Raw genomic sequence first — 24,495 nt, forward strand, 5'->3', positions numbered from 1 at the left:
CCTTTCAATCCATCTCACTTTTAATTTTCTCTAATTTGCCCTTCATACTAACACACACAATTCACATATCTCTTACCCATTTTGGTCATTTTACCATTTTCTTAATCTTTTTTCTTTTTAATTAAGATACCATTCTCTATGCCCATAGCCCAAGCCCAAGTCAAAATATATATATAGCCAAGCCCAAGTCAAAATATATATATAGCCCAATCCAACTAAGGTCCAATGGACTTTTCTTGAGATTTGGGTTCAACCCAATTCATTTACACTTAAGATTTAATTATTTATCAATGGTCTAATTCAAATAAGGCCCAAACCCATTTAGCCCACAACTTTGAGACTTTTTCACACCAAATATTATTTTTATTAATTTACCCCATTACCAACTCATATAATATTTTTAACAATTAATTAATAAAGGCAACAACTCTAATGTGCAAACTAAAATACCCATAACACCTAGACCCACTAACGGGTCGTTACAGTAACATCTAGCGGCTCCAGCGATGAAGGCTGAGGCTACCGGAGGTGGTTGCGCAAGCTACGGCTAAGGCAGAGGGCAGCGATAGCTAAAAGAAGCAGCGGTCGGAGGCTGCTGGTCGTGGCAGCTGCAACACGCAGGAAGGTCGGGCATAGCCGTGGGCAGCAAGCTCAAAGCTGTGGCGGGCACGACGGTTGTCCAGCAAGGCCGGTGGTAGCATAGGCAGTGGTGCGCGACGACGTTGGCACTAGCAGCGACCCGTGGAGGTGCACAGGGGTGGCCAAAGTGCCACGTACGCAGGTAGCGTGCACAGGAGCAGGAGGTAGGGGAGGAAGAAGAAGGGATGAAGAAAAGAAAAGGAAAAAAGGAAAAAAAGAAAAAAAGGAGAAAAATGTTGTTGAAAAATTCTATGAACTAATTTGGGATTAGAAGAGCATGCCCGAAGCCAAAAAATTCATCGAGCATGCGTTTCGAGGTTTGGGCACGCATACCGTAGAAGCCTAAGAGGCTAAACTAAGGTGAGTAAAATTTTTTAGAAAATCCCAAAAAATCAAGGAAGTTATTTTATGAATTTTTATAGAGAAGTATTTGACGAAATAGTTGAGAAATATTTAGTTTGGATTTATTGGAGAAAAATAAGAATAAATAGAGGAAAATTATGAGAAATTTAGGAAAAATAAGATATTGATATCCTTAAATAAATATGATGGTCCGGGTATGTTGAGGATCCGTATTGAGTACGTTAAATGCCTGGCACGAGAATCAAGATGTTATGAGATACGTTCGAGATAAGTGGTTCTACCCAAAACCCAATTCTATGTAAATGATTTATCATGTTGTCATGCTTTGATGTGAATGTCATGTAGAATGCATATACATGCTATGATGAAATGTGCATATATATACGGTGGTATTATTGGTCATGCATTGCAAAGGGTTTGGGATTATGGTCTGGCACTGCTGCTTTACCAAATGTGCACCCATATACCTCGACATGGTAAGGAGACTGTAAAAATAGAAAGCAGCAGTTGGGTGCGATCGACTCAAACTAAAAAAGAATGATGACATTTTGTATTTTGCATATATACATGAAATATCATCTAATTTGAGCTTTGCCCCAGAAATATTCAAATGTTCCAAATCTAGATTGAAGTAGAAACGATGATGAATGAGGCATGAAATAACACTTAGTAAAGTGCATAATGAATTGATTGTATGTTATGTAGCCCATGAATTTAAGTTCTGCTATTTTGAATTCTGAACGTTTTGAAAAATCATGATGTATAACCTTCTTTATGGTTAATGATAAAGTTAATGTTCGATTCTACCTTCTACATTTGATGTTTATGATGATTCTCATTCCAGATAGATGTATCACTACAAAAAAATTGATTTTTCGCGGCAGTTTTAAAAATTGCCGCAAAATACAGTATTTCGCGGCGGTTTGTAAACCGCCGTGAAATATGTTTTTTGCAGTGATTTTTTGACATTTAGTGGCGATTTTTTAGAATTGCCGTAAAATTCATTAAAAACTTGAACTTAGCGGCAGTTTTCAAAAAATCACCGCTAAATTCAGAAGATAAATAAATAATTAAAAAATAAATAAATTTTGCGATGGAAACCGTCGCTAAATTTAGATAAAATTAAATAATTAAATAAAATTTAAATTAATATTTGCGACAGTTTTTTAAAATCGCCGCTAAATTTAGAAAATAAATAAATAATTAAAAAATTAAATTAAATTTTGTGATAGTTTTTGAAAAATCATCACTATATTAAAATAAAATTAAATAATTAAATTAATATTTGCGGCGGTTTTGAAAAATCGCGGTTAAATTCAAATAAAATTAAATAATTAAATAAAAATTAATGTTTAATATTTGTAGCAAAATTATTTTAATTAAATAATTAATATTTGCAGCAAAATTTAATTCAAAAATAATAAAAAAGTTTATATAATTAAGAAATAATTAAATAATTAAAAATAAAATTTCATTAAAAATTTAATTTTTAAAAAATAAAAAAAAAACATGGATCAAATTTTTAATAATTTTAAAATTAAATTTTAAAAAAATATATAAAATCTTCTTTTTATTTTTTAATCAATTAATTTATTTAATTTAATCTAATTAATTTATTTTTAAATTTTTTCCATTATCCTTTTAAAAAATAATCCATTAATTTATGTATTTCAATTTATTTTTAATTTATATTAAAAAAATATAGAATATAATTTTGAAAAATGGGATTAGTTTGGTATATAATTTATATACGCGAATATTTAACAAGGAGACTTCACAGATAAGATGATTTCACGCACGCACGTGCGTACGGGAGGTTGTGGGTTCGAATTCAAGGAAGGAAGAGGCTGAAAAATTAAATTTCTAGCATGGTCACATGGCGCGTAGGGCCAAGCACGAGCGTATGGGCCCACGCCAGCGAGCGGCCGGGCGCTTGGCCTGGCCGCTTACTTGTGCACTGGTGCGGTAAATAGAGGCGGTTTTAAATTCAAAATTTTGGAGTTTTTAGCGGTAGTTTTAAAACCGACGCTAAAATCCAATAATTTTATCTTTTTTAGAAATTTAATATTTTTGTGATTTTTTTGCGGTGATGTCAGAATCGCTGCTAAATATTTTTAAAATCGCTGCTAAATCACTTAGTTTGCGGCGGTTTACAAACTGCCGCAAAAAATAGCATTTAACGGCAGTTACTCCAGCGGTTGCTGAAAATCGTTGCTAAATGTTTCGCGATGCCTGATATAGTAACTGTTTTCAAAACCGCAGCCAAAATTCTTGAACCGTCGCAAAATGCAAAAAAATCATTGGAAAATGCAAAAAAAATCGTCGTAAAATGCTAATTTTTTTGTAGTGTATGAAAATTTTAGGATGGATATGAGAAATGATATGGTTTAACATTTGTTTTGAAAAAAAAAATTATTATCCAAAAATTGTCGCAAGTTATAACATGCCCGAGAAAGTGAGGTGTTACAGGTTCTATAGAATGATGGTTGAATGGCTCGAGAGAGTTGAGACAATAGTATAGGGGAGAATTTGAAAGAGCTCTTGCCCAAAATGTTCAAAAATATCCATTTGACTTCGTGGAGGCGTCTATTTATAGATAAAATGGTGGGACCCATGATTGAATCAAAATGGTCTTTTGGGAGACCCCATCGGATAAGGCCGGAGGGCCTAGAGAAGTCTTCGGGGAGAGGCACCCCGATAGTTGTCTCCAAGTGGTCTTGAAAAGGCTTCGAGCCACCGAATGACTTTGGTCTGAGAGATCCCGAAGGGTGTCCTTAGAGTTGGACAAAAATGATGCATGCTATGCTGGTCCCAAATGACCCATCGGGGGTTCGTGTGGATCTCATCCCGGAAACTGTCCGGAAGATAATGAACTAAAAAATTGCTTTGAAATTTAGAAGAATTTTATGACACTCCGCAACAATAATTTTTTCCCACATTTCTTCATGGGGATAAAATACTCAATATAGTGGTTATACCCAGTGTTCTAAAAGGCGCTAGTCGGGCGGCAGACTGGCGCCTAGCGCCTAGGTCGCCTAGGCAGGGTCTAGGCGGCCCCTAAAAAATTTAATATATTTTTATTTTTTTCTTAATATTCTCATTACTGCAATAAGCAGTAAACAGCGAGTAGCTGCAGCAAGCAGCAATGCAAGCTTGCTGCTACAGCTTCTTTAATGTTTTTTACTAAATAATCGGAGGCGGAAGAAAATGGATACAAACCAGAGGAAGACGAGATTGGCGACGAGAGATGACAACCAACATATGAGATTGGCGACGACGAGAGAGGACGACCAACAAGTGAGGTCGACGGCGACGAGAGAGCAGGACCAAGAGAAGAGATTGATGGCGGTGGCGAACGACCAAGAGGAGATCGAAGGCGAGAGAGAGAGGACTCGCGATGAACAACCAGAGAGAGAAAGGGAAAGGGGAAATAGAGAAAGGGAAGGGGAAAGAAGGTCGACCCTGGACGCGCACAACCTAGGCGACCTAGGCCGTACGTGACCCAGGCGGCTGCCGTGGCCCGAGAATCAGGCCGACGCCTAGGAGTGCTGACCAGCCCTAAATTGCCGTGGCCAGTGGCCGCCCAACGCCTAGGCCGAGTTTTCGAACACTGGTTATACCACATTATTGTGTTGATGTGATATCACAACTCAATAATAACTTATTATGTGTTTAAATTATTCAATACATGATCGATGGTGAAGATAAACAGTATTTTAATTTTAAACCACCAACGCCATATATTTAAAATCCATAAACTTGGTAGGTTGTTACAACCCATTTGGTATGAGCAACAATCAATAATACCTTTTAACATTGTATTATCGTATTTGTTGTTTTAAATTAGCATGATTAACTATGGTAAGGATGAATTTATCCCATTGAAGCGGGATAAATTAATACTACCACCCTATGTATTAATTAATCTCACTTTAGTAGGTTTAACATTTTTTTTGTTTAGACAATTTTACCTTTTGTTAAAAACCCACTCTCACATTCTTTCTCCTCAATTTGTGTAGAATACAAAACCTTTCTCTTCCTTGTTTTCACTATAACCATCGTCTTGTATCCACCAATAGATACGACTATTATCGGCATCCACTGCCAACACCACTTTCTTTTCTTCTTCTTTTTCCCATGTATGATTTGTTGGTCTCAATTTTCTTCCTCCCTTTTCTTCTTCTTTTAGATCTTGATTTTTTGATTTGATTTTTCATTTTAGCACTACCATGTTCTTCTCTTTCTTCGTTATCATTCCCATGCTTGATTTGTTGGTCTTGATTATTTTCGGGTCTAATTTTTTAGGTCATCTCTTCTCATTTTTCTTCAATTTTGGTTATAGTTTCTTCTTCTTCTTCATTTTCAAATATAATCTTTTAATCTCAATTACTTCCAATTTTGATTTCTTAAATTGTTTATTCTCTGTTTTCTTTGAATTCAATCTTAGTTTCTTCTTCTTCTTCTTCTAGATTTTCATTACCATCACTTTGTTGTTGGTTTTATAAAGCTAGGGTATAAATAAAAATAATTTGGAATAATTCATGTTAGGAAATACGAGTTAGATTTTGTAAACAAAATTAATGTGTGATTCATCTTTGTTAATTCAATTCGAAGGGAAAATTTTGTTAGGATTTGTCTTTATTAATCTCTTATCCATTCTCAGTGTTTGAAATTCATAGGAATAATTTGCTAGGTATTTGGGTTATTGGGTGAATTTTCAAGCTTTAAATGTGTGAGTGATGATTGGGGATGAGGGGGGGGGGGGGGGTTATAAGGGTTTTTTCAATTGGTATTATATGGGATTAGGTCAAATCTGATTTTTAATTCTATCAAGGGCACATAGAGAATTTGGTAATTTGTTAGATAGTGACTAATAATATGTCATTTACAAGTTCACATACCAACTAATGATATAAGTATTGCTTTGGTTTATATATTATTGATTTTTTTTATAAACATAGGTCAACATTATTTTATTCTATTGCTATTTTATCTCATCACTATTTAATCAAAATATCTAACAAACCGTTAAGTTATAATACCGCGTTGGCATGATGACTTGATATCGCCATTGCATTATTTATTTTCCCTTTAATGAGAATCATATTCGCACACAACATATAGAAAAGTGTTTCCCATGATAAAGTCACTTTAGTAGGAATGTGACATACTAAATATAAGACTAATTTTTTTTTCAAATATTGACTCATTTTCTTCATACAAAGTGCCACTAAAGTTTTCATTTTGTTACTTAAATGGTAAGTCACTTATAGTTACTTATGACTCGCTTGTAATATTAATAATTTTATTTAGGATCATTGCTCCAACCTTAAGTGCTCCTAAAAATGTCCCCAAGATCAAAGTGATTTTATTTTTTACCTTGTCCCAAATAGCAAATTGTGTATAGGCCAAGCCCTTTATAGCTATGAGAAATGACTATTAGACAAAAACTTATTTGTTTGTGTTTCCTTGGGAGAGGGTAAACTTTTTAACTGGAATCACATTTTAAGTTTCGCTTAATATATTAGATGCCTATAAAAGTGTGTTTGGTTCTTGTGTAGCTACCATTGGAAAGAAGGTACCAACTAAAATTTTAAAACTCCCCTCATTCAACTATTACATAACTAAATTTTAGATTTCCTAATTCGATTAATCTTATCAAATCATTAAACAACAATACCTTTCTGATTAGATGATGATGATACAGAACCAATCACCTTCTTCTGTCTCGAACTAAGTACATGCAAAAAGGGTAGAGACTTGCTCCCCGTGATCATTCCGACGTTTAAGTCAATTCATAGGGTTATAAATTGAAAATAGTAATAGAAAGAATAAAGAAGTCCCTTAAGAGTCAGCTCCCCATACCTGTAAAGACTGTCATTTATTTATAGATGTCCATTGGTCTTTCGTTTAGGAGATAAGATATTTTTTAAAAATAGAGGTCGATCCCCTTTCTATGGGGAGAAAAGATAACCTTTCCCAATGGAGATAATTTTTGAGATGTTGGAAATATTCTTGCGATGTTAGAGATATTTTTGGTTGACTAAATTTTCTTTTCTATCTCTTTCTAGTTCAAAATCATAATAGAGATTATAAAGACACGTGGAGCACCTAGGACTTGACACGTGACGATCGCATATTGGTCTTTACTGGCACACATGGCTCCAAGTTAATGGTAACCTCCCAGAAGTAGTATAGTAAAATTGCCCCATGTAAATATTCCCTCATCCGATGGGTTTGCAGAGACTCTGATGATTGTTCACAAAGCCTTCTTTTAGTATTTTTATATATAAAATCTTTTCATAGAAAATATATATTTAATTTATATCTAAATGTCATAAAATATAATGTTTATAAAATATTTTATATAATTTTAAAAATAATGTCAATTATTAAGTCTGCATGTTTTCTAGTAAGATTTTCTAAATATATATTTGTTAAATAAAGTTTATATATATATATATTTAGTTAAAGATTATAAAATGTATTTTTTTCATTCAAAAATATATTTCCTATAATTATAATACATTTATATATATATTTTCGTAAATTACTAAAAATGCTAAACTATTATCCTACTTCCAATCTTAAAATAATTTTTTTCAATAGTATAATCAACTTGTTTTTTAGTTTTAGTTATAGAATAATGCTACCGTTTGTTTGTTCTATTATTAAAATGCTGATGTGGCATTGTAAAAGAGTTGATTGAACACTAACATGGCACGGGAGAGAGAGAGAGAAACAAAATTAAAAAACAATTAATTAGAGGTGCAACAATTGTTGGTGAAAAGTTGAAATGAATCCTCACGTATCAATGGGGTTTATTGATTTAACCTCACATCGGATTCAATCTTTGTCTCATTAGCCACACCCCATGTCATGAGTTCTCTTTCTCTCTCTCCACACAAGGAAAAAACAAATAGGAAACGAAATTATCTTAAGTATAACCATCGCCATAATATCATAACGATATCTCGATTATCTATTTATCTTCTCTCTAAAAGGCTCCTTTCTTTTCGTCAACTCTACTTATTGATTTGATCTTGTTCCACCGTAATTCTATTATTTCATTCATGCATTATAATTTTTGCCTTGTCTCGTTATAGTTAATTACTCAGTCACTGCACTATTACTCAGTTGAATCCCAACTAGGGTTCAATCAATGAACGTAGCACTATTAACGGTTTATTAACTATCATTGATGGTGGTCGGCAACGACCAACAACCACCACTAGTTTATTTCTTTATTTTTTTTGTCTTATCTCTTTTGTTCTTTTGTCGTGTTAGAATTTGATCAATTCTTCCATGATAAAGCATTGTAACTACTAAAACTAAAAAAATTAGCACTATTAATAAAAGTTTATTCTAATGAAACAAAAAAAAAAGTTAAGTATACAAGCGACGAAACTAAATATTTGTTCTACAACTGAAACTAGGTTACAAATTTAGCATCTTTTTAATAATAATTTATTGGTCATTTAATTTAGAATTAGATTTTTAATATATTTTACAAATATATTTTCTTATCAAATAAAACTTATTTTTTATTTATTTTCAAAATAGTTAATTTATTTTTACATTGCTGAATTTAATAGTAAAATAGTTAATTTATTTTGGTTTTTAACAGCACATGTGCTTTTTATTATTTTCAAAATGGGAGGACAACTTTTTGTAATTAGGTCAAATACAATTTCTCATACATGTAGGTAATGAATAACCATTACTTGTTGAGCAGAGATAAAACATTAATACATTCTAGGTACAATAGAGGTGGGAGATGAGATCTAAGTATATACGATCCACTAATATTCTTAATCATGGTTAAAACTTCTTTTTTCTCCTTGCCCGTTGAAGATAAGATTAGATGATCAAAGGACATTGTGTATAATTATGTCTAATTTGTTATCTTAGTCACGAGATTAAGCAACTAACAACTTAGTGAGACCTACACAGATAGATAGTACCTGAAATGTCATCCATTGATCCAATAATATATACTTTACTAAACTTGATGAAACGTAAAAAAAAAAAAAAACCCACTTAAAAACTCTCATTGTGAAATTAAGCGAAAAACTCTCATCATGAGATTAAGCAATTAACAATTTAGTGAGACTTATACAGTTAGATAGTATCTGAAATGTCGTTAATTGATCCAATAATATATACCTTACTAAACTCAACGAAATGTAAAGAAAAAATTACTTGAAAACTCTCATTATCATACTTATGAGATTAAACGACTAATAATCTCGTAAAATTTGCACAGTTAGATAAAATTATATTCCGTACACAAATGAATCTCCTCACGAGTCGTGTAATTGTTTTAGACTTGAAAAAGAGAAGTTTGGGAAGCGGAGGAAACTAGAATACAAGCTAGCTAAGGAAAGCCAGGCCGCCACACCGACCGGGGCTCTCGATTTCGTGCTTGGTTTGGTCTAGGGTCCAGTTTCGCCATTGATCTCGTAGATCTCAGACCCACATCGAAAAGATGGATCGGCATCGCCTAAGCGACCAAATCACATCCATCTTTCATGCATAATTGCTTCGCCTTTCCGTCCAGACCTTTTTCTGGCATTAAACCCCAACCCAACAGCTTATCACCTCGACAATTTTATCTCCCTTTATCTCTCTCTAGAAACTGATAGCCATCGTTATCCATCCTAAATGCCCTCAGAGGCACTATCTATCTTCGTCCCCCAAAGATTCCCATGAATTATAGCCTAGCTTCTATGAAACGTTTGAGGGAGCCTCGGAATTTCGTATCGTATTCTGTTCCTTTGGTTCGCTTGCTGGGTTCTGTTTGCGGTTGAGTTGAATTGGTTTTAGGGTTTTGTATTTTTGGGTTTCGGGGAAATCTTTCTTTGTCAGTGGAAGGGTTGCGAGTATGGAAGGATTTGAAGGTGGGGGAAGCTTTCGAGGTGCGGTTAATCATCGGGATCTCAAACCCTTCGGCGCGAATTCGTCAGGTACGAGTTTGGTTTTTCGGCTTTGTCTTTCCCGTGGGTTCGAATTTTTGATGGCGGCGACGATTCTGGATCTGGTTTCAGTTTCTTAATAGCTTGTCTACTAATTTTTTCCCGTCAGAGAAAAACGAAGGTGAAATACGAGTTTTGAATTTATTTTTTGGTTTATATCTCTTAGGGTTTGAATTGAAGCAAGAATAAGGCAACGAAGTTGCGAGCTTCCATGACTCTCAGACGTTTATTGGTTGCGAATAGTTATCGATTTTAGAAGCATGCTTTTACTGTTCCTTTGTGCTTAAGTTTCTTTCTTTCTTTTTTTTTTTTTTAATTTTATTTCTTCTTTTTGGTTTTATATGTTGATGTTTGAATTGAAGCAAGAATATGGCAACTAAGTTGCGAGCTTCTGCGGCTTTTAGATGTTTTTTTTGTTGCAGATAGTTACCCATTTTAGAATTATTCTTTACTCTTCTGTTGTGCATTTCTTCTATCTTTCTCCTCATGAAATGCTAGATATTTATTGCTTGGTTCATTTGATCTGTGGCACTTTATCATGAACTTATAGGCTGATAATAATAAGATTGGCCATTGCAGATTGGTTGTTAGCCATCATACTTTTGTTGGGTATACCAATCTGTGCCACTTTGTCATGAACTTATAAGATGATAATAAAACCCAGGAAGATTGGCCATTGCAGATTGGTGGTTAGTCATTGTAGGGTATTGCCGTGAGGTCTGAGTTTTGGTTATGGGTTTTCTATGCTCTGTTTTGTTATCAATTATAATATATTCCCAATATAACTGTTTGGTTTTGATTTAAGAATGTAATAACTGGTTTGAAGACTTAATTCTTCATTATCCCATGCTTGCTAGTTTCCATGTCCAAGTGATTTGTGAACTTCGGATTCCAGTGTGAGTTTGTGACTACACAGTTTTTCCAATGCCTGCCCTCATACATGTTTATGGATTCCATATACTGATTTGAAGCCTGGCTTGTTCTTCATGTTGTATGTTCTCTAATATTTTTGATAAATTACAGAAGATGCTGTATTTGATGCATCACAATATGCCTTCTTTGGTAATGATGCTGTTGAAGAAGTTGAATTGGGGGGACTAGAAGATGAGGAAGATGATTTTGCTCCAGTTGGGTTTGATGATGAGCAGCATCAGCTGGATCAAGAAGAGGTTGCTTTCTTCTTTTCGCTTCTAGTCTTGAACGGAACTTGTGCTTGTTCAGTATTGTCTTTGTGGGTTTTTTCTTCTAGTGTTGACCTTTTGCTTTGGATGTTCTTGAATTCTACACCTGCTTCTTTGCTTATGCTTTTTAATTAATTTTTACTATACTTATTTTAGCTCCATGTGCGCTCATATGTTTTTGTTGGCTTTATCTAATAACAAAGTAAAGAACATGTCATTATATTCTTAATACTTTAATTATATTATAATGTATTTGTCTCTCTATCTATATCGAACTTAATTGAACATGTAGAGCTTTTGCTTTTATTGATTTCCGCTGTTCATCTATAAAAATAATGGAAGTCCTTAAATATATGAATGAAATTAATAGGATATTCTTGCAAGATTAATTTTTGGGAGAGCGTGTAATGGGGGATGAAGCTATTTAGTATTAGATTTTATTAATAGGATACTTACTTAATATGACATCTATGATGTTTGTTGCTGAATACTAGCTGTGAGTCTGTGACTCCCACATGTTGCCTATGTAGATAGGTAAGGAAATCATTGTAAAATGAGATAATATGCAAAGCATGGATAGATTCTATCTAAAAAAAGGCCAAATAATCACATTAGCCATTGCAGGCATGGACTGTCAATTAAAAATATTTAAAATGTGTACCTTATTTTGTATTGATGGAGCAAGGTTGGTATATCTATTAATTGTACAACAAAGGCATTTGTCCTAGTCTTTTTTGAAATCTATAAGATCCTAATCTTATATACTCAATTCTATGCCAAGGATGTCTATATTTGTAGCCATTTCCATGCTACACACTTCTAATGGAATGATTCCACTGTGCTACTGCTAATTTATGGAGAGTAGAGTTGGGATGTGAAATTGAGAAAAACAATCCCAATTTAGCTTATGAAAATGAGTGATTCGCAAGAAGGAAAAGAATAGTCTCTATGTTATAAGTAATTTTTTAGATGCTTCATTGAGCGATTGAACTATAGTTTACATGATTAGTTTTATTAATGTAGTAGAGGGAAAAAAAAGAAAGAAACAAAGAAGGCCAGAGTTTATCACAATTGTGGCAGTACAATTAAAGAATCATGAACAATGTAAAAATAAATGTCATTAGGTAGGATAAACAAAAAATAAATAAATGAGAAAATCCAACATAATGCCAGTTAGAATGATATTAGGAAAGATTGACTTCAGATGGATAAAGTGAATATTGATTATAAAAATGAGAGCAACGTTTAGTTTAAAATATTAGGACAGAGAGATAGATGTATGATATTAGGACAGAGAGAAAAAACAAATTTGTATATATCCATTTACAAGTGATCCACTTAAGTTTTTTTTTTTTGTTTGATTGGCCAAAAGTGTTTCTGACCCAAACAGCGTCTTCACCAAAAATGAAGAGGGAGATAAAATGAGGCCACTAACTTACCAAGGAAGGGAAGTAGGAAATGGTTGGGTACTTGCTCCAAGGTTTAAAAGTGCACAAAGAGGTGGGGTTTTTGTCAATAGTGCTTTAATGCTTTAGGAATTATACTTTGGATGTCCTTGGTTCCCATGCAAGAAGATGGGGAAATTAAAACATTCATTTGAGAATTTTATTTGTTTTTTGAAACTTTAGTGAAACATATTTAGCTTTAGAGTAAAACTGAATGGAACAGCCTTTATTCATTCTTATATTGAAAGATTGAATTATTGGCGAAAGCTTGGTTGGCCGAGAGAAAGCTCAATCAAAATGCCACCCTGCTTACATGTCAAAGTTACATTGCAACTATGCTTTGTTTGCTATAGGGCATCCCTAACACACAAGGTTCCCCCACTTTGTGAGTGTTGGGGGACCCTTTTGTACGCATGCTTCACCTTGCTACCTAAAAATCTCAAAAATATTGAGAATGTGGTTGCTTTGACTCTGAATAAAGGCAGCTTATTTTGGTCTATATGATAGAGGGTTAGTAGAAATAGATTTTTGTGGTGTTTGAGTAAGTTCTAAAAGTAATAAGCCTGTTCTAGGGAAGTTGAAATTGGGGTATGACATAATAGGCTTGTGCCAAAATTACTACTTTCCTCAAGGGAGGAGTTGGGTGGTGATAGAGTTTGTCAATGGCACATTAATTTAGCATTACAGTTATTGTGGATTAATGGATGGACAGACTGGATATGCGACTTTATTATTTAGTGATAAGTGTTGAAGAGAAATGGGAATTGTAATGTAGAGTTGCTGTAAAATTGTGAAAAGAGGAACCATAAATTGTTATATTAACACATTCAAATGAATGTGTAAGCTTAAGAGGGCTCCAAATTGTACAGGAAGATAACTGGGTTGACCTAGAGGCTACTTTAGTTATCTGAAGACTTTGGCATGCTGCAGTAATGGGTCATAAGAAATCAAAGTTTTCACTTTCTTTTTTGGCTTGGCAAAGACAAAAGGCTCACATTTAATATAATCGTGTAAATGTACTTTCTATTAGATACTTGGTAAATAATACACTTCCTATTAGATATTTCATGTTTAGATAAATAATTGTAAGAAATGAGGGCCAAGGAAGATAAAAATTTCGCTTACATCTCGTAAATAATGTACAATTCAAAAACCTAATTTACAGTTGATGTGCAACTATGCAAGACAAAATAGAATTAGAAAAGAATATTCTCAATAAGGCTGACGTGACACTTATTGAAGATAAAATGCTAAGGTGCAATTATGATGGTTTACATGTGTAGAAGACCAATAGCTGGACTTGGGCAGAGAGTAGATGAAATGGAAAATGTTCATGGAAAAAGAGGTAGATGAAGATCAGAGAAAGTTTGGTAGGTAACTCTTTAAGTATCACATGGAATTAATATAATGGGATTGAGAAAAAATATGATCATGAGTTGAAATGATTGGCAGGTTAGAATCTTTGTAACTGACCCACCTCGTGGGATTAAGAAATCTTGTTGATGTTGTGTAAATGATTTACATGCACTTGAATCAAACGTTGAAGAAACTAATAAAATATAACATCACTCACTTTCAGAATTCTTCCTCAAATTAGGTACATTTGCTCTACTCACATTTTAATATTTAAGGAAATACTTCTTTTCGCTAATTACACTTGGAGAAATATATAGTTTTTTTTTTTCATTGTAATCTTTCTTAAGTTTTCTTCTTTAAGTAGTATTTTTGTAACTAATGAAAAATAATTACCAGTACTTAAAAATTCTTATAATATCAAAAGTTATGAGCAGATCAATAAGAGATAATTTATTCCTCAGAAGGAGAAAAATAAAAGAAATATCTAGAATGACCCACATGTCACAACCACAGCAATGGTGGCCTTCTTTTGTATGTATAGGTTATAAATAAAATATTAAGGGATATTATATTTGGTCAATTATGTGGGTCTTAGATATTCTGCAAGGAATTGAAATGGAAATGTTTTCAACTGTGAAGGAGGTGAGGTAAAATTTTCTGAGTTTGAAGTGGCTAAGGTAACCAATTTTGAAAATTTGAGGGGCCAAAACAGTATTGTTTTCTCAAATCTCCAAAACATGAAAGGTAAAAGCAAGATTTCTAGGCCATGGCCCCCAGTTGATCCTCCTCATTCTGTCCCTAGCTTTGAGTTTTTGAGTTATATTTCAACCTTGTCATATAAGAGCAAATGACTTATTATTGGAGAATTTTCTTACTGACATAATTAAATGATTCCTGCCCTCCTTCAGAATGAAGGTCTATCTGTTTATCATGCATGTATTTAATTTTCAAGACATACAGTATGGCTGATTTTGTTGCTCTCTCTCTCTCTCTGCATGCGTGTGCATGAGTAGCTTGGTGGGACTTGAACTCTGAGTACTTATGAAAGAAAATGGACCTTGAACTTGAATCTCTCTGTTTGGGGTGTGGATCCTAGTGATTGGGGTTTCCCAAAATACATTTGTAATGTGAGCTTACGTGTTTTCAAAATTTCATACTAAAGTCTAATGGTTCTTGCATTTTCGTTCTTTGGTAAATGTTTCTTTATTGTATTGCTGAGGATTTTCTTAAATTGATTGGGTGGCAAATATATCAAGCTCTTTTGGATGCTAATAGTCAACCATTTTTCACAAAATCCTTTGTTGTACTTTTACATTTTATTGGAAGGGATGAAATTGGTGACTGCCCTCAGATTGATAGTAATGTTATTATATCACAAAATCTGGTGCATAATTGTTTTGCAGTCAGTGTATCTTTGTGTGTGCTTCCTTGTAGCTATCCTAATGGGAGTGATTTTGAATGTTTGTGCAAATTTTATAGTAATCACCATTCAATTAATTTATGCAACTAATATGTTCTCTCCTCTTATTTGCAGGGTGAAGTTTTAGGATCTTTATCTGAAATTGATGATCTTGCAGAGGCATTTTCAAAGGTTGGTTTCCATGAAAGTTGGAAGTATTTTGCATGCACTTCTGGAGTGAGATTTGAAAGACAAAAATTGTGCCTACATTTATTTTTGAGATTTTTAACTGTCATTATTGTCTTCTATAGGACATGTTATCAATATTTTTTAATTAAATGTGAGGTTTTTTTCTTTTTTTTTTTTGGGGGGGGGGGGGGGGGGGGGTTGGTCATAATGTGGCGTGCAGTTTGATTTGTAGGGATGGTGTTTAAATTCATTGGGTCCTTTTTAACCCTTGAAGAGCAGGGAGGCTTCTATTGCATATTATATGGTTGCTGTTGTCACATTTTGAAACTTTTTGTTTTTTTTTTCCTTTTTTGAAATATGTTGGCATACTTGAAGCCCTTTTCTCTTTTTGGAGCCGATCATCCTTCTCCAGAATTTTTTTTTTATTTTATATTTGGACAAGCCCAACGTAATTAGTTGTCGTTTGTACATTTTCTTTGTCATCTTGTACTTACAAAACATGAAACTCCCTTTCTAAAAGAAGCATTACTAGTTTCTGTTTTGGAATAAGTGAATGAAACCTAAGACTGGCAGTTTCAAATGTTATATCGACAAAAGCTTTCTGGACTAAAGCATGTTAGCTTTACATGTATATAGAGCTTTATAGGGTAAAAACCAAATCTGGTAGTTGCAAAACGTTAAATTGATAAAGCTTTTCTTGGACTATATAGCGTGTTGGTGACACGTGGATGGAGCTTATAGGGTTTTCTTTTTCAACTTATTCTAGTATTGCTTTGCATTGGGTTTTGGGTTGTGGTTGGCTTGAATTATAAAATAATTATAACTTGCTTGCAAGGAGGATGACATTTGTGCATTTTGGAATTTGATTAGCTAGTTGGCTTACTCTTGTCATATCAGTGAGAGTAAGCCATTGTCTCACCCAGGATTGTCAAGGCGCTAACCTGGGCACCAGAGCAGAATAGTGCCTCTGGGCATCCCAGGCAAGGTGCCTTCAATGAGGCGCCCGCCTAGGCATGCTTGAGAGGTTCCTCAAGACAATAGAAATGCCCTAAGGCAGTGCCTTTCTGAAAAGTCTTTTCAGATTCCTTTTATGTTGCTTAACCTTTATTTTATTCTGGGTACTTCAAATATAATAATAGAGTTTAGATTTCCAAAAAAGTAATTAATATAAAACTTAAAAATTAATTATAACTTAATAGAGTTTCTGTTCCCAAGCAAATTAATTATAAGTTAAAAATTAATATTATATTCCTTTATGCTGCTTAACCACCCTCTTTTCCCAAGCAAATTAATTATAACTTAATAGAGTTTTTGTTCCCTAGCAACTCTTGGAATTCTTAAAATTTCTGTTCATCCTTTTCTCAAGATGCAGGCACTGATTTATTTATTAATGTTGGATCATGAGGATATGTCAAGGAAAAAATCTTTAGAAATATTCAAAACTGAAATAGGATATTTCCTAATTTAGTCTTAGGAAACTTTCCTAAGATTGTTTATATGTATCTTTTCTTTTTGTTTTTCCTTCCTTTCTTGTAATTAGATTTGTTTCCATGTTGTATTCCTTTTCCTCTATAAGAGGATGTATCCGTGTACATACAATCAATAAGGAGAATTATATTCTGATTTCCTACATGGTATCAAAGCCAGCGATATCCTCTTGTTCATCCTAAAACCCTAGTGTACTGTCACTGCTCAAATCCTAGTGTGCCTTCATTGCACATTCTTGTTCGTTCCATTCAAGCCTTAAGTGCTTCCTCTTTGTTCAGCCATTTTTTTCGATAATTATGTCTAAAATATTTGAAGCAGTACCTACCATAACCACCGCTAAATCAACCCCAATTGATTAGCCAACTGGAGCAGGAGAGCTGTCGGGGATGCACCATTCCTACCGGTTAAATGGTAGGAATTACTTGCAGTGGGCTCAACTGGTGAGGACGTTCCTCAAGGGTCGAGGGGAGATTGGACACTGAACCCCCCCCCCAAAGGACACAAATCCCATCTTCATAGCATGGGATACTAAAGACTCTTTGATCATGTCTTGGCTATGGAGTGTCATGCAGCCAGATGTTGTAAGAACTTAATGTTTTTAACTTTAGCAAGGGATATTTGGGAGATTGTGAGGCAAACCTATTCCAAGGTTCAAGATGCCTCGGTTATTTTTGAGATTAAGACTAAGATTAGTGGCACTAGATAAGGAACCTTGACTATAAGAGAGTACTACAATAAGATGAAAGGATTATGGCTAGAACTAGACCACTATCAAGACATCAAAATGGTGTGTAGTGTAGATGCTGCCACCCTTAATCGAAGTTTTGAAAGGGATAGGATTGTAGAATTCCTAGTAGGGCTAAATCAAGAGTATGATCAAGTGAGAATTCAGGTGCTTGGTAGGTAGAAATTGCCTACTCTTAATGAAATATTTGCCATTGTTAGAAGTGAAGAAAACAGAAGGGTAGCCATGCTTAATGAACATGGTGCAGAAAGTTCAGCTATGGTGTCAAGTAACAAAGTAGGAAAATCGGAGGTGTCAATGAAGAATTCAGGCTGTGATAGCTTTTGGTGTACCTATTGCAAGAAGCCAAGGTACACTAGGGATACATGCTTCAAACTCCACTAGAAAGAAGCTGTTTTGAGCAGAGTGGGAGGATTTAAGAACCTAACTCCCAAGAATTATGCCTATATCTCAAGCAAGGAGTTGAAGGATGCTGGATCTGCAGAAAAGACAAATCCTATTAGATCTGATCTTTTTTTTTTTTTTGAAATGAGTGAGCACAAATATATTAATGAGATCATAGGAGTAGTACATCAATGACTCGAAACAAGAGAGTTCCACACAATTCATGCTATCCATAACACCCCTGTCATGACCATAGGAGTAATAAAGGGACATTGTTGTAATAGGGTATAATAGTTAGTTAGAGATATTTTACAAGTTGTTAGAAACACATGGGTGCTGTTAGGATGTTGTTAGAAATTAGTTAAGCATTTAGCTATGCCTATAAAAGGCCAATTGTAAGTGGAGAGATTATGCTTGAATGAATGAAAGAAAATCTGATTCTCTCTCTCTACAATTCTCTCAAATCTCCCTCTCATTTCTCTTTTTTACTCTCCCTCAATTCTCTCTAATTCCTCCCCCATTCTTCTTCAATTTTCCCTTTATAGATTATGTTCTTGACCTTACTTCAATCGGATCCTTCTGATTGCCAATTTTAACCCATTATGAACCCTAGGTTCATGACAAATGGTATCAGAACAGTCAATCATTGGCTGTGGATTTAATTCTAGTTGATTAGAACTTCTAGATGAGCAAGCAAGTCCAACCCAGACGGTGCGAAGCAAATCAGGGTGACTTCTGGAACCCATCACAGTGATCAGATTTTCGGATATACTTGGCGAGAGCAAATCCGGGGCTGTCGACTCTTTCTGGTTGACTTAATCAAGCCCAGATTGAGAAGGCTTTGAAGGCGATTTGGGTGAGGCGAGTGCAAACTGCGATGGTGATCAAAGCCGGTTTGGCAAAACTTCAACAATCCTAGTTCGTCGCTTGAAGGCGATTCAAGAAGCAACAACTTCCAGTGAAGACGCGAAGGAGAAGTAGGAGGATTGGATTGCGGCCAAGACTCCAGTAATCTGGACCAGACTTAAAGACGAGCAACCCATGAGGATTCACAAACTGGAGTGACTGGGCCTGGGTTGCTGAGTCAGTGATTGGGTGGGCTGCGACTATTGCAAAATTGGCTTGACGGTGGATAGGTTGAGCTTCTGATCTGATTTGGAAAGTATCTACTGTGGCAACAATTAGGTTCGGAGTCGGGGAGAAGGACTTCGATGGTGATCTTGCCAAGAGAATTCCGAACGGGTTTCCGAATATTGCTACTGATGTGGTTAATTTCCAACAGGCGAGCAGCCCGGGAATTTCTAGAAGACAATTTTGCTGATTCAAGAACTTTGTCAGTTTCAATTGGGTTCAGTATTGTAGGCGAGTAAGACCAACAATTCCGATCAGACCTTGGAGTCGAACAAGAAGGTGAACTCAAAAGGGAAGTTAGGCGATTGTGAATCCTTGGTGATTGTTGTTTCAAAGGCGGAGTAGGTGTGCAAATTGGAAGCAACGATTGAGAGAGATAGACTAGGAGACGGCAATGGATTCAAGGTTGCTGAATTGGGAGGAGATCGATTCTTAATTAGGCAAAGGCATAGTAGCTATTTTGGAGTCAATTGATTTTCTGAAGGCTGCAACAAAACTGATCGAACTCACAGGAAGTACCTTGGGCTTCCAGTTCGACTTGTGGAGGAGAAGCGGAAGGTTCGACTGCAAAGGCGGAGCATCAGTTTGATTCATTGCTGTGTTCAAGCTGCTGCAGTCGCGGTTTGGGAAGATCGCTGAACCATTTCAATTCCGGCGAGCAGTGAAGGTGAGAAGTGGATTTTTCCAGCTTATCCAGCTCGTTGATTGGTGGTGCTTGAGGCTGTGAGCAAAGGAAACAAGAGGTAGATTTTGGCTGTAAAATTTTGGCTAACTTGTTTGAAGAAGAGCAGTATGTTGGTGAAAAGGCAGCCAAGGGGAGCAGTGCATATATGAGACCATTAGAGTCTCAATTACAGCAGAAGAATGCTGCATTTTTAGTGGAACATTTTGCTTGTGAATCCATGGAAAGCAGTGGAAGCACAAAACAATTGGGGCCTCAATGGCAATAGAAGAAGGCTGCAATTTCAGCTGGCAACAAGAAGAGTGAGGAGCAGTTTATTCAGAAGAATCAGGCTTGGGAAATGTTGGATAAGGTGTCTAGTCGAATTGACAAGAGAGCAAGCAGTGGGATTCATGAAATGTGCGAGGAATTCGGTCATATGTTCTGCGAGAAGTTGTAGGAGTGTGCGATGATACTGATTAAGAAGTATCATTACAACTTTCCGGTGGAATATTTCGATGACTATCGCAAGAGTTTTAACAAGATGAATTCCTTAAAATAGAGCCGCTGAAGGAGAAATTGAGGAGGCGAGAAGCAGATTTATTGCTCACTTCCAATGTTGAAGAGAAAAAGTATACTGGTTTAGGCGAAATTGACAAGGAAGATGCCAACTCATTACTCTCGTTGGCTAGTGCATGGGCTGAAGGATTTGGGGGTGTTTTGGATTAGAAGTTTGTGGGAAATGGAATAGCATTGGATCAAGAAAATTTGACTGAAGGACCCTCAATCTACACAGATATTGGGGCTGAAATCCTTCCTCCTATTTTGGACCTATCAAAAGCTAAGGATTCTTTGACTTGGGGTATAATGGGCAGCGAGAAGGTGGAGAGGGTTGAGGAGTACATGGAAGAAGGGATTGAAGAATTGGGGTATGGCAGTCTAACGATTGGAAGCACCTCATGCACCCCCATTGGTACTAAGAATCCAGTTGCTAAAACCCTCTATATGACACCGTTGGAGGAGGTAACTGTTGAGGATGAAGCTGAGATGTTCGCTAGCAATCCGGGAGGCAAAGATCTTGGAATGGAAACGACCACAACAGCCTTAGATTGTGGAGGTCTTAAATCTATTTCTCTTAAAAGAATAGGAATGGAAGGAGTTGCTAAATTTCCTACTATGGATCAATATGTTTCTGATCTGGAGCAATGGAGGACGCAGAAGGATAAAGCGAAACAAGATGAAAGGAAGAAAGGGAAGGGATTCTTTGTTAAAGGGACCAAGACCCTTGTTGTTTTGCTTATTCATGTTTCCATTGGTGTGACAGCAAGATGTAATGCTGCTGCTGCTGCTGAGGAGAAAGAAAAAAGAAAGCAAAAGAAAAGGAAAAAACAAGATAAGAAGGAAAAGCGAAGAAGAAACTAATGGGTGAAGTTGGGCATTGGATGAAGAAACAATGGCTTGGTTGTAATAAGTTTCTTGGGGACAAGAAACCTTTCAAGGTGGGGAAATTGTCATGACCCTAGGAGTAATAAAGGGACATTATTGTAATAGGGTATAATAGTTAGAGATATTTTACAAGTTGTTAGAAGCACATGGATGCTGTTAGGATGATGTTAGAAATTAGTTAAGCATCTAACTATGCCTATAAAAAGGCCAATTGTAAGTGGAGAGATTATGCTTGAGCGAATGAAAGAAAATCTGATTCTCTCTCTCTACAATTCTCTCAAATCTCCCTCTTATTTCTCTTTTATGCTCTCCCTCAATTCTCTCTAATTCCTCCTCCATTCTTCTTCAATTTTCCCTTTATACATTATGTTATTGACCTTATTTCAATCGGATCATTTCGATTGCCAATTTCAACCCGTTATGAACCCTAGGTTCATGACAACACCCCCCCCCAAAAAAAAAAAAAAAAAAAAATGACAATCCAAAACTGACTTCATAGTCATCAAGCCTAGAAGAGGGAGAAGAACTTAGCGACCAAGAGTAGAGGTAGACATGATAACCTAGTCCACCGAGTAAGGGAAAGATGGCTCCATAGCCCTTTCCCAAGCAACTAACTTGGCAAGCACCAAGTTAAAGATATCAACCGCACCTGACCTTCGATATTTGAAAACTAACCTATTTCGCTCCAGCCACATTGTCCATAGCGTTGAATATAAAAGAGACTTCCATACCTTCCTTTGTCCTTTACCTCGAGCAAAGTAATCCTATTGATCAAATAGACCCCCAACTGATCTTGGACAAACCCACTCATTGCCCTACCATCTAAAGATTTGCTGCCACAAGCACAAGACAACCTCACAATGGACGAAGAGATGGTCCATAGATTCTGGGATAGAGCCTTAGAAGACGCAAAGCAGATCGTCCCCCTGCAGAAATCATTTCCTACCTAGATTGTCTTTTGTGTTAATTTTCCCTCATATGACAAGCCACACAAACAACTCCACTTTTGGAGGAGCTAAACTACCCCAAACATGAGCGGCCACCGAATTAATTGGAGGGACATTGGAACCACACATCAGTGAGCAAAGCCTCTCATTAAATGAGTGCGACGAAAAGGAACCAGCCGCTTCAAGCGACCAATATACTCGATCTCTCCTTCCACTTGCCAAATGAACTTGGGAGATAGCTCTTAGCAGCTCAACCTGGATAGACTCTTCTCTTTCAAGAAGCGGCCTTCTTCAGTTAAGGCTCCAAAACCATTTTATTCACCCAAAACCCCAAATTTGCCACTCTCTTCCCTTTATCCAGGGACAATGCGTACAACCATGGGAACAAACCCGAAATGGAGGAGATACCCACCCAAGTGTCTTCCAAAAACCGAGTTAAGTCACCCTTACCTAGGCAGATTTTAACCCCTTCCACGACCACTGACCGAGCCTCATTATTGCTGGTATAAGTTTCAACAATGCCCCTCCACCAAGAACTAAAACTCTGCTTAACCTCCACATCATTGATTCCAACAAAGATACCATTATGCCTAGCTGCAATTACTTTACACCAAAGCTGATCCCCCCCACTAATCATCCTCTATAGCCATTTAAAGAGCAAGGCTTTGTTTTTGGCCAACAAGGACCCCACCCCCAACCCGCCCAGCTTCTTAGGCAACTCAACCAATTCCCATCTAGCAAGAGCCATTTTTGCCACCCCCTCATTCCCAGACCATAGTGTCACGACCCTAGGATTTAGCTAAGGTCTAGGAAGGAATTGGAAAGGATTCGGGAGGGAAATGGAGAAGAATTGGAGGGAGATATAGAGCAGAAATAAAGAGTAATGAGAGAGAATTAGGAAGAATGAGAGGGAGAAAGTAAAGAGGGAAAATATGAATTCACTATATTATTTCAGCATACATTTCTCTATAACATAATTGATAGCATTTCCTAACCAACAATGTAACTAATTACTGCTTTACCCCTATAATATCCCAAGGGTTGTAACAATTCTCCCTCCTTAAAAGGTTTTTTGTCCCCAAGAAACTTATTACAACCAAGCCGGTGTCTCTTCATCTAATGCTTCTCTTCATCAACTGGTTTCTTCTTCGTCTTTTCTTGTTCTTCTCTCGTATTTCTCTTTGCTCTTGCTTTCTCTTTTCTTCTTTCTCCACAATAACAATATTATGACTTGCTGCAACACCAATCTCAGCCATCCACTTCTTCTTTATTGCCACTAAAAATGGTTCTAAATGAGCGGTCAGTCCTGCAACTCTATCTTTTCCAATCATAGAGATAATTTCAAATCTCTCTACAGGCAAAAATCTGTACAATACTCCCAATTCTCCTGGTTGCAATGTTACCTTTGTCTTGTCTTGTGTGCTCATGCCAATGACATTTGTATGAGATGTTCCAAGCAAGTTACTCGGTACAATCCTCTCTTCTTCCACCTCCTCTTCTTCTTCCTCCGGATCATCCCGATGTTTGGTCTTATTAACTGGTTCTTCCTCATAGTTGGGCTGGTCTTGTTGCAATACTCTAGAAACATCACCATCGAGCAGACTATCATATTCCTCAGAAGGAGGTTTTCCCCAATCTCCTACTTGCTAATTGCTGGAGTATACCTTAGGCTCACTTTCAGCAAGTATTTCCTCCTGTAGAACCTCAGTCTCTTCTTGAGCAACTGCCTTTTCTTTTTTGTCGTTTAGAATTGCCTTATTCAGTTCAGGTTTTTCCTTATTCGCAGCTACTATTCCCATTGTTATGACCTTGTCAGTCTCATACTTTGCATTAGTTGCATGTACACCATCTTCCTATTCCGTTGCTACTTCATCAACTTCCTGCACTACCTGATTAGCAGTCTTAGAAGCTCCGTTAAGAACATAGGTTTTGGTCCTTTCTCCGAACCGGTTACACAAGTCGATCACAAACTGTGGCCAACTCAATTCCGCCCTTCCCCAACTCCAATTCTGGAACCAAACATCTGTAATGCCATCTAAATAAGCTGCAACCATGTTCACTTTCTCCCTTTCAGCTACTCGGTATTGGTAGAACACCCTCTCGCACCTCCTAATCCACCATTTAGGTCTATCTCTTTCAAACGCTG

At 36.1% G+C, this 24,495-nt stretch overlaps 1 long non-coding RNA gene across 1 annotated transcript; it reads left to right on the forward strand.

The window, feature by feature from the left end:
• The first annotated feature begins 9,353 nt into the window (after positions 1-9,353).
• LOC127792390 (uncharacterized) lies at positions 9,354-24,043 on the forward strand. The gene is made up of 3 exons (XR_008021120.1): positions 9,354-9,968; positions 11,001-11,146; positions 15,494-24,043. It is a non-coding gene; the product is annotated as an uncharacterized LOC127792390 (long non-coding RNA).
• The last annotated feature ends 452 nt before the right edge of the window (positions 24,044-24,495 follow it).

Source organism: Diospyros lotus, chromosome 15, assembly GCF_014633365.1.
Source record: "Diospyros lotus cultivar Yz01 chromosome 15, ASM1463336v1, whole genome shotgun sequence".
NCBI lineage: Eukaryota > Viridiplantae > Streptophyta > Magnoliopsida > Ericales > Ebenaceae > Diospyros > Diospyros lotus.